Source organism: Hakea prostrata, chromosome 2 (assembly GCF_041222555.1).
Source record: "Hakea prostrata isolate BN-2017 chromosome 2, UWA_Hpros_2, whole genome shotgun sequence".
Taxonomy (NCBI): domain Eukaryota; kingdom Viridiplantae; phylum Streptophyta; class Magnoliopsida; order Proteales; family Proteaceae; genus Hakea; species Hakea prostrata.
This window is the reverse complement of record NC_142601.1, coordinates 17,900,704-17,911,915: the sequence shown is the minus strand read 5'-3', so window position 1 is coordinate 17,911,915 and position 11,212 is coordinate 17,900,704.

Sequence of the window (11,212 nt, the reverse complement as noted above, 5' to 3'; positions counted from 1 at the left end):
AGAAGTACTGGGTACTGAAGGATTGGAAGCAGGATCCATGGCGGAGACAAGAAAGGAAGAAGAAGAAAACTGGAAAGGTAAAATCTGAAAAAGAGTGATAAAGGAAATAGCAGATAGGTATGTTTGATGTTCGCGAAGAAGAAGAGCAGAGTACGGAAAGGAACAGGTGACAGTTGACAGATATATATAAAGAAGGAGAGAGGATTTCTTGAAAGGAGGGGGAAATACACGATGGTCCAAAATCAATGGTCATTACCTTTCGTAACCGACGCGTGGGATCAATCGGCTAACGTATGAAAATAGCAGTTGAAAAGAATGAAGATGATGTGTGAAAAGGCAAGGGAACAATATGATGGTAATGCATGGGAAAAAGACGAAATTAGTGATCAAGCGGCGGTAACGTTAAGGAAGTTAAAAAGTTATATTTGAAAATTCATAAAAGGTCTGACAAGATAGTGATTTCAGCCAGTTTTAAGATAACTTGGGGGCTGAGTACAGTAATATAATTTCAACCAATACAAAGGACATGATTTCATGAGGGACATGGTTATAAGCAGATTTTCAAGATAACAATGATGATATGATGACTCGCCATCAAGGTTTTGAAGAAATCGAGGATTACCTGGGGAAAAGGCATAATAGCTGGACAAGGAATACTGTATGATTTTGATGAAAAGGATAAAACCTGCTGATCAGAGTCTCATTTAGGTTCAACCTGATCAGCAGGCTTGGGGGCTTATGTTGTTACTAATATATCCATTGCCGGTTCATACCGGTCAAACCAACCTCAGCCGGGTTCAATTGAGAGATAAAGGTAAGATGATCGAAGACGTCCAAAGAGGAGCGATGATCTGATGGCCATGATTGAAAGAGTATTATAAGCGGGAAAGCCAGTATAAAAGCAAGGGAAGATCCGTAAGTTGGTAAGTCTCTAGAATCAACCAAACTCTAAGCTCACTCTGATTGAACTCCATTACAAGCATTTTAGAAGTTCCAGAGAGCTCAGAAACACCATCTTTACCATACTGACTAGATCGTCAAGAGACAGATGCCGATCAAGACGATCGGCTTCGTTTCTAACTAGTATTCTGTTTCCTTTCGGAGTGAGAGGTTGATCGATCGAAGAGCAAACCAGATCGAATCAGATCTGAGGAGTTCGGTGCGGAAAACTACGGTTCGAGGCGATCGGCAGAAATAGCACCAACAGGATACAGGTCAAGAAAACGGAAGAAACCTTGTTTACTGTCAGACAAGGAAAAAGCAAATCGATCGAGAGTTTCTTGAAAAGATTCAACAAAGTAACGATGGAGATAGAAAATTTGGATGAGCAAGTAGCCAAAACTGCTCTATTCACTGGACTCACTAACCGAAAACTCCTGGAGTTATTACTACAGGATATGCCTGCAACTTATGCTGAGTTGGTACAGAGATGCCAGAAGCAGGCCGAAGTCATGGAGATACTAGATGTGCGCCAAGGAGATAACAAAGTCTCCAATAAGGGAACGTAAGGCTCCCCGAGCGAGAAGTAAGCCAAAGAAAAATGTCCGTGATCGGGTTGGAAAGTCTCAGGCTTGGCGCCAGAGGTCTCCCGGTAAAAGTGAATATACTCCATTTAATGTTCCTCGGGCTGATATTCTAAATATCATCAAAAGGAAAAATATTTTGAAGTGGCCACCTAAAATTCTTTTGAAACCTGGGGAGCAGCAGGATCGAGAAAAGTATTGCTGATTCCACAAGGACTATGGTCATTATACAAATGACTGTCGTCATCTGAAAGCAGATATTGAGAGATTAGTATCTCAGGGACACTTGTCCAATTTTGTTAGCAGAAGGAGGGAGGAGCCATGTGAGCCACGCGCGGCTGCTCCTAAAAGGGATCGTTCGGTTAGTTCATAACGATCAAGGGAGGCTCCGAAGTCTAAGAAGGGCAAGGAGTTGACTGAAGCTACTCGGTCACCTATCCTTACCATTTTCGGAGGACCAAAGCCCGAATCACTCCGCAGTTTGAAGACAAAATCCAAATTTGTCGGAACCGGAGAGACGCAGGTTTTGGTTGATACAGGGTCTGCAGCTGACCTAATTTCTTATGAAGTGTATCAAAAACTGAAGGTGGATGAGGAATTGATGGAGCCTTCATCCACGCATCTATATGGTTTTGCAGGGTCGTCTGCGGTGGCGGAAGGATCTGTCCAGTTGGACTTATCTATTGGAAGTTTTCCTAAGGAAACAACCGTCCGAATCAATTTTTTGGTGGTTCAGGAACTGCCAGCTTATAATGTTATCCTCGGGCGACCATCTTTATCCAAGATAGGTGCCATTGTTTCGACAAAACACCTGAAGATAAAATTCCTGACTGATATGGGAATTGGTCAAGTTTCCTCTGACCAGAGGATCTCTCGGCAATGTTACGTTGCCTATTTAAAAGACAAGGAGGGCCCGAGGAAGGTGACTGCCCCTACCTATAGAAGTTCGAGACGATCGGAAAAAAGCAGAAATACAAAGGCCCGAACCAGTGGAGAAGATGGAGCAAATCCAGCTGTGTACCGAGGATAAGAAGAAGATTACTTATATCGGGTTTGAACGGCTGGAGGAATTCAAAGATGAGTTGAAGTTATTTCTTCAACAGAATAAAGACATATTTGCATGGTCTGCTGAAGACATGCCAGGAATGGGTTAGATTAGGGTTCTTTGCTGTAGGAGGATGAAGAATTCTTCAAGTCTTTGCGAGAGATCACCAAGGAATGCAAGGGAATGGGTTAGATTAGGGTTCTAACTCGTTCCAGAGGCTTAGGAGGCAGAGGAGGCGGAGTATTCCCGATATTAGACTTAAATAGAGAAGACCGGATTCAAATTTCAAAAACAGAATCAATTGGTCGATTGGTCCAATCGACCAATGAGTCGACCAATCAAGACAGCAACTTCAAAACAGGGAATTGAAGGCTCAGATCAAGTCCAAACATCAAGAGGTTTTGCACACACCTAGAGTGACATACCTAGGAGTTAGAAATGCCTTTGAATCAATACAGAGACCACTCCAAGACCATCAACTAATCCAATCTTCATCCGGGTGCAGTTTCCACCATTGGGACACTGGCATCAACACTCATGGATTCCAATCCAGCCATCAAATCTTCAACATGAATGGCCCAAAGATGACTTCTTGCCTTACTTCGGGTCACTTGGACCCGCAAATAACAAAGTTTTCGGATTAGGGTCGTGGGCTGGGTTTCCCAAATACCTTTCCACCTATGAATGGAATCCTCAACGGGAGGCATCTGTTGGATCCCATTCCTTAACCTAGTGGTGATCCACATATAATGGAATGGATCCTCTCGATGTCCTCTCACAGATCATTTCACCGGTCTTGAGCGCCCATGAGCCCTTATCTATTATATGCAACCCTACCTCTCTATGATGATAGTGGGCCTGCTTAACGCTCAGGACCCAGCCACTTACATCACGGGTTAACCGGCTTCAATACCCCTGCCGAAAGGGTAGTAGTACTCGTGAGGTTACCTAGCCAAACACTTCAAGACACTTAGCATTCATGTACTTAAGTCTAGATGCATACTCATGTAAGTTCACTAGGGTAATGGGCGAACCCACAACCCTAGTTTGAAACATAAAATAAAAAGAGTAATTTAATTCAGCATCATCCATATATCTTCATATCAATGATTTAGAATTTGAAAATAAAAGAAAACATTCAATCCATTCAATCTCATCCATCTCATACATTCTCATATTGTTTTCAAAGAATATTGAAAATAGAAGCAAAGATACTGGCTTACCTTTCATTCGTGCAAAGTCCCACACATAATCACAAGATAATAAATATTAAAACAAGGCAATATATCAATAATGAAATTTAATTACATAATTAAACATGCAAGATAAGGTTGAATATATTCCTCACCTTTTTAGTTAGCATAAGCTCTCCAAGGTTCCACAAAGTCACACTTACAAGTTGGTGATTATAATCAAAATAAACCTAATCATGTAAGAGGATCATTAGACATAAATTAGTAGTCAATTGGGTTTTAATAAAGTTCCCAAAATCACCCAACAAAAGCCTAATTTGCCAACTAGTTTCGAACCCACATTTTTCAACATAGTTTCGGCAAAAATCAGTATTTCACCATTGATTCGAAGTCGAATCGAAACGAAACTTTGGGAATGTCTAATTGGCAGCAATAGGGTCCTAAATATACCTTCAATTTGATCTAATTCCATATCAATCAAAAAGCTCCAATTTTGGGCTCTCGCGAGTGCTCTCGGCTGGGTCTGAGAGCCAAAATGCAAAATCATTTGCAACGACTCGCACAAACCACTCACAAACAAAAGGGAAACATAAATGAAACTATTTGCAAGCATTCAAAACACCTATCATGTTACAACTACTCAAATCCAACATTTATAGTGAAGAACTACTCCTAAAACAAAGCCCAAAGAAGAGGGTTTGATGATTCTTACCTTTCCTAACGTTTCCGCAATGATCCGGGAGCCAACACGTGTCCGAATGGTTAGGAACCTTCCTCTCCCTTGCTTCGTCCTCCTCCTTTAGTCTCAGCCTCGTACTAGCCTTCTAAAATGCGAGTATGAGTGAAAGAAAGCTTCAAAATAGGGTTTTAAAGGGTAAAACCCGATTCTGCCCCGAATTGGGTTGGGGGCGGTCGACTGGCCGTTCAACAGGTCCGACTTACCGGTCCTGTTTGAGGGGCCAAATGATATTTAAATTGGGAGATCTTTGGCTTGTTAGAAATTTCTTTCAATGCTCTTCGTTTTGATACCTTATTTGCGTCAATCGGATTCTCCATCACCGATCTATGGCCGTTCCAAGATCACCCTTTTTACACCATCATGATTAATCTTCTCTCTTCACTTAAACTTTAGGAGAGTTGATGAGTCATCACAAGGGTCATCCACCAACATTGGTTCCATTTCCAACCCTTTGGGCTCCACTTGAATGGCCCTGCTTGACGTCTACTCGAGGCCCGATTTTCTTGATTTTGAAGCCACGGGTTAAAGGGGTAGAAATCCGGGGGATCTCACATTGAGGTGCCTTAGGTGCCAAAGAGGATAAGATACTTCTCCCACATTTCATCTTCTGTCTCCCACGAGGCTTCTTCTACTTTGTGATTCTTCCACCGGATCTTCACCAAAGGAATGGTTCTTTCAGATTGTCCATCCATTTGGGGATGATGAGCTGTACTTAAACTCAACTGGGTACCCAAAGCTTTTGCAGACTCTTCCAAAATCTCTTTTCTAAGCCTTCATCCACCGGTACACATATTCTTCCTCTGTACATTAGAGCATCGTTGGAGGATAAAGAAAAAAAAATCAATCACCTCTTGAGGGTCTGAAGAAATCATCTCTAACTTCTCTTGCAACAAAGGATCCGAAGGCTGTAAGGTAATGATCCTATCTCTTAGGGTAGGCCTTACTGTCAAAGCGGCAAAGATTACCTCAGAACCTTCTGGCACAATCTCCAACTCCAACTTCATAATAGAGTTCAGCAAAAGCTTACTAATAACATTAAGATCAATCACTCCTCGAGTGCTCTTCCTACTCAAGGCATCAGCCACTACATTTACTTTACCCGGATGGTCCACGGATATCGCAATAGTAGTCACATAGCTTACGGCCCAACCACCGGTGTTGTCTCATATTCAACTACTTCTGAATTTCCGGCTCTTATGGTCGGTGAACAATGGCTATCTTTTCTCCAAAAAGATAGTGGCACCACAATTTCAAAGCAATGACCACCGCAACCAACCCAAGATCATGAGTGGGATAATTGTGTTCATAAACCTTGAGTTGTTGTGATGCATAAGCTACCACTTTCCCGTGTTGCATCAAAACACAACCAAGGCCGATCTTCGATGCATCCATGTAGACCGTCAATCCTCCAAAGTTATCAGGTACAGTCAAAACCGGTGCATTGGTCAATCTCTTCTTCAACTCTTGGAAGTTCTTTTCACATGATTCACTCCACACGAACTTCATACCTTTCTTCGTCAACCTTGTCACCAGGGCGAATAACCTAGAGAAGTTTCCCGTAACCTCTTATAGTATCCGGCAAGTCCCAAGAAACCTCTTATTTAGGTAACCGACTTAGGTTGATCCCAATCCGCCATTGCCTTGACCTTATCTGGATCCACTTTAAGTCCATCCGTAGTTACAACATAACCCAAGAACATTTCTTGTGAAAACCAAAATTCACACTTGGAAAACTTCACATACAGCTTCTTCTCTCTCAACCTTTGCAAGGCAAACCTCAAGTGTTCAACTTGCTCCTTCTCATCCTTAGAATAATTCAAGGTGTCATCGATAAAAATATTATAAATTTGTCTAAGACATCATAAAATATCCTATTCATCAAATCCACGAAAGCAGCTAGTGCATTAGCCAGTTGTCCAAGTGATGCCATTCGACCTTACAAATCCCTGCCGCAAGTCAATTTTAGAGAATATCGAGGCTCCCTTCAACCCATCAAACAAATCATCAATCCTCGGTAGATGATATCAATTCTAGATAGTAAGCTTGTTCAACTCTCTATAGTCGAAACACATCCTCATACTTCTATCCTTCTTCTTCCCGAACAACACCGGAGCTCCTCTAGGAGATACACTAGGTTGGATGAAATCTCTCCCTAGTAACTCTTTTAGTTGGCCTTAAAGTTCTTTCAACTCCATCAGTGCCATCTTGTATGGTGCTTTGGATACAGGTGCAGCTCCGAGTACCAGTTCAATGACAACCTCTAACTCCCTTCCTGGGATATTCCAGGTAATTCGCCAGGAAAACATCCTTGAAGTTCTTCACCACTTCAATGTCTTCAATGGATTTCACTTCCTTCTTATCTTATGGAAGCCCATAGTTTAGCACCCTCACTAGTTCCTTTGTTTGGTGTGCCACCACTATAGTCTTCTCCACGATGTTTTCCCACATCACCAGGAACTCGAAAACAAGGCCATCAATGGAATGAAATTGAACTTTCCCCATCAAGACATGAGATGGCTACTTTGTGAGCTGCCACCAATCCATGCCAAAGATTGCACTAAAATCTTTCGTATCCAACTTCACAAGTGCATGAGTCCAATACATCCATCTCTTGTATTTAACCTCAAGCCAACCATCCATTTGAGCTTAAGGCAAACATAAATACCAATTGAAGTGCTTAAAAGGTCCCCCCCCCCCCCCAAAAAAAAAAAAAACTTTATTTTTATTTTTATTTTTATTATTAATATTATTTTTTTTTTTTATTTTTTTTTTCTACTTCAAGGGGTCTTTGGAATAAGGGGCCAAGGAAAAGGAAATTTCAATTTTTTTTTTTTTTAAAAGAGACCGGGAGGGTCTATGAAATCAGGGGCCCAAAAGGAAAAGAAAAGAAAGGAAAGAAAGGAAAGAAAGAAAGGAAATTTTTTTTTTTACCCGGGGGCGGGGGGTCGGGCCGGTCGCACGTCGACCCGCCCGTCTAACCAGGGGTTCCCTGTTTCTGGGCGCGGGTGCGCCCATATCCCCCCAAATTTTTATTTTTAAATACTTTTTTCCACCCTTTTTTATTTATTTATTTTTTTACCTTCTCTCTTGCCTTGGGGGGAGTCCTTTTACACTTCCTAAGTTAAATCTAGCTATGCGCGACGCGAGGACGCGAGGTTCAGCGGCATCTCTTCCATGGAACCAATGGTAGGCTCTCTCGACACACCATTTGTGAGATTTTGATACAATTTGGTTGGATGCTCTCCATTCCATACGACTTTTGAGACTCCAGGTGTGGCTTCTCATTAGTCATCGATTTCTTCCACGCTTAAGAGGATAAAGGACCGACAAGAGAGGATAAGTCTTATATGTATACATTGGGAGAAAATTTGCACGGCTGGAGAAGAAGTTCAGATCCAGGAGGGACCAGACAGATCACCGGGGTCAATCACTTAAATAGATAGTGCTAGGAGTTAACTTTTATGCTTTCACAGATGTATTTCCTTTCAAACTTGTAAAAACCTCTTATGTGATTAATGAAATTCAATTTGGTTCACATATGTTATTGTACATTATGCATTTCTTTTGTTGTATTAGTAATTGTAAATGTTTAGTTATGACTTATAACTCAGAACGACCACTCACGACCATTACTCTCGACTCAGACTCATACGACAACACACGACGACAACACGACTCAGACTCATGAGAACTTACTCTCGACAATACCTCACAACAAAGACTCACCCACAAAGACGACTCACAACGACAACTTTTAACTCAAGACTCAACTTACAACTCAACACACATACACAATAACTTAAAACTGACAACTTAACTTTAACCATGACTACAACCCAAGTACAAGTCATAAACTTTAATTATTGTGCATTATTCAAACTTGGTATTTTATGCTTCATTTATTCAAGTTTCTAATCCAAGTTTTCTATTATTCACTTCTAAGAAAGATTTAAGTCACTTTTGGATCTATGACTCAAGGATGCCCCTACTACATCACATGGAGTTAGGACTTGTATGAACCAAGGCTCTGATACCACCTTTGTCACACCCCACCCAGCCGGATCCGGCCATACCCAAATACCCGTGGGGGTGATATACCGCAGGACCTAAGTTCAAGTGACAATTCCATACAACACAAGATATAGCATAATTAAAAGGACAAGAATAAATCAAGTTCAAGTATAAAGTTATTAAACTTGATTGATCAAAAGGTTACAGTCATCCATTATCTAAAGTTAATCAAAATGGACATCAGAGTTTGAATGAAACATAATTTGTTGTAGTGGAAATTAAACTAAATTGATTCCCTAATGGAATCCAACCTCATAAGAATAGTCTTTGCACGGGCATGAAGCTCCATGCAAGTCTACATCTTCTTCAGTCACTCCTTCAAGAAAGCCTGCCGACGACGAATCCTCCACTTGGAAGGAGTCCTCATGACCTGCAGAATATTCTAATAGAAACAGACATATAAAAAGGAATGAGTCCAACAGAACTCAGTGAGGTCAACTCAACATCTTATCATACATTCGTCCACAAGATTCCACATCATATCATGCATTCGTACACAAGATTCCACATCACACATATAACTTGAGTATCGATAATGTAATTAATGATAGTGATATGATGTATGAATGATTATGATGTTATGCTCCTAACTCTATCATGAAGTCTCTATGGTAGACACGCATTAAGTTTGTACATCAATCTCCTTTGGGCGGTCTCAGTCATTCTCCCTCAACAAGAGATGTCTATTGGGTTCTCCGTGGTTGTTGGGTAAAGTCCTGTCAAGCCATGGTTAGGGTATAGGTCACCACTCTCTCACATCACCGTTTGGTATGAGATTGGCGCGTGTCAAGGATAACCCTAGCCCAGTGCAAAGTCTTACGGTCTCGTACTACATATGGTCCGGATATCTCCCCTCATGCCTAGTGCCCTTTTGGTTCAATACCTTTCCAACTATGAATGGAATCCTCAACGGGAGGCATCTGTTGGATCCCATTCCTTAACCCAATGGTGATCCACATATAATGGACAGGATGCTCTCCATGTCCTCTCACGGATCATTTCAAGGGTCTTGAGCGCCCATGAGCCCTTATCTATTATATGCAACCCTACCTCTCTATGATGATAGTGGCCCTGCTTGACGCTCAGGACCCAGCCACTAACATCACGGGTTAACCGGCTTCAATACCCCTGCCGGAAGGGTAGTAGTACTCGTGAGGTTACCTAGCCAAACACTTCTAGACACTTAGCATTCATGTACTTAAGTCCAGATGCATACTCATGTAAGTTCACTAGGGTAATGGGCGAACCCACAACCCTAGTTTGAAACATAAAATAAAAAGAGTAATTTAATTCAGCATCATCCATATATCTTCATATCAATGATTTAGAATTTGAAAATAAAAGAAAACATTCAATCCATTCAATCTCATCCATCTCATACATTCTCATATTGTTTTCAAAGAATATTGAAAATAGAAGCAAAGATACTTGCTTACCTTTCATTTGTGCAAAGTCCCACACATAATCACAAGATAATAAATATTAAAGCAAGGCAATATATCAATAATGAAATTTAATTACATAATTAAACATGCAAGATAAGGTTGAGTATATTCCTCACCTTTTTAGTTAGCATAAGCTCTCCAAGGTTCCACAAAGTCACACTTACAAGTTGGTGATTATAATCAAAATAAACCTAATCATGTAAGACGATCATTAGACATAAATTAGAAGTCAATTGGGTTTTAATAAAGTTCCCAAAATCACCGAACAAAAGCCTAATCTGCCAACTAGTTTCGAACCCACATTTTTCAACCTAGTTTCGGCAAAAATCAGTATTTCACCATTGATTCGAAGTCGAAACGAAATGAAACTTTGGGAATGTCTAATTAATTGACAGCAATAGGGTCCTAATTATACCTTCAATTTGATCTAATTCCATATCAATCAAAAAGCCTCAATTTTGGGCTCTCGCGAGTGCTCTCGGCTGGGTCTGAGAGCCAAAATGCAAAATCGTTTGCAACGACTCGCACAAACCACTCACAAACAAAAGGGAAACATAAATGAAACTATTTGCAAGCATTCAAAACACCTATCATGTTACAACTACTCAAATCCAACATTTATAGCGAAGAACTACTCCTAAAACAAAGCCCAAAGAAGAGGGTTTGATGATTCTTACCTTTCCTAACGTTTCCGCAATGATCCGGGTGCCGACACGTGTCCGAACGGTTAGGAACCTTCGTCTCCCTTGCTTTCTCCTCCTCCTTTAGCCTCAGCCTCGTACTAGCCTTCTAAAATGCGAGTATGAGTGAAAGAAAGCTTCAAAATAGGGTTTTAAAGGGTAAAACCCGATTCTGCCCCGAACTGGGTTGGGGGAGGTCGACCGGCAGGTCCTGTTTGAGGGGCCAAATTATATCCAAATTGGGAGATCTTTGGCTTGTTGGAAAGTTCTTTCGACGCTCTTCATTTTGATACCTTATTTGCGTCAATCGGATTCTCCATCACCGATCTATGGCCGTTCCAAGATCACCCTTTTTACACCATCATGATTAATCTTCTCTCTTCACTTAAACTTTAGGAGAGTTGATGAGTCATCACAAGGGTCATCCACCAACATTGGTTCCATTTCCAACCCTTTGGTCTCCACTTGAATGGCCCTACTTGCCGTCAACTCAAGGTCCGATTTTCTTGATTTTGA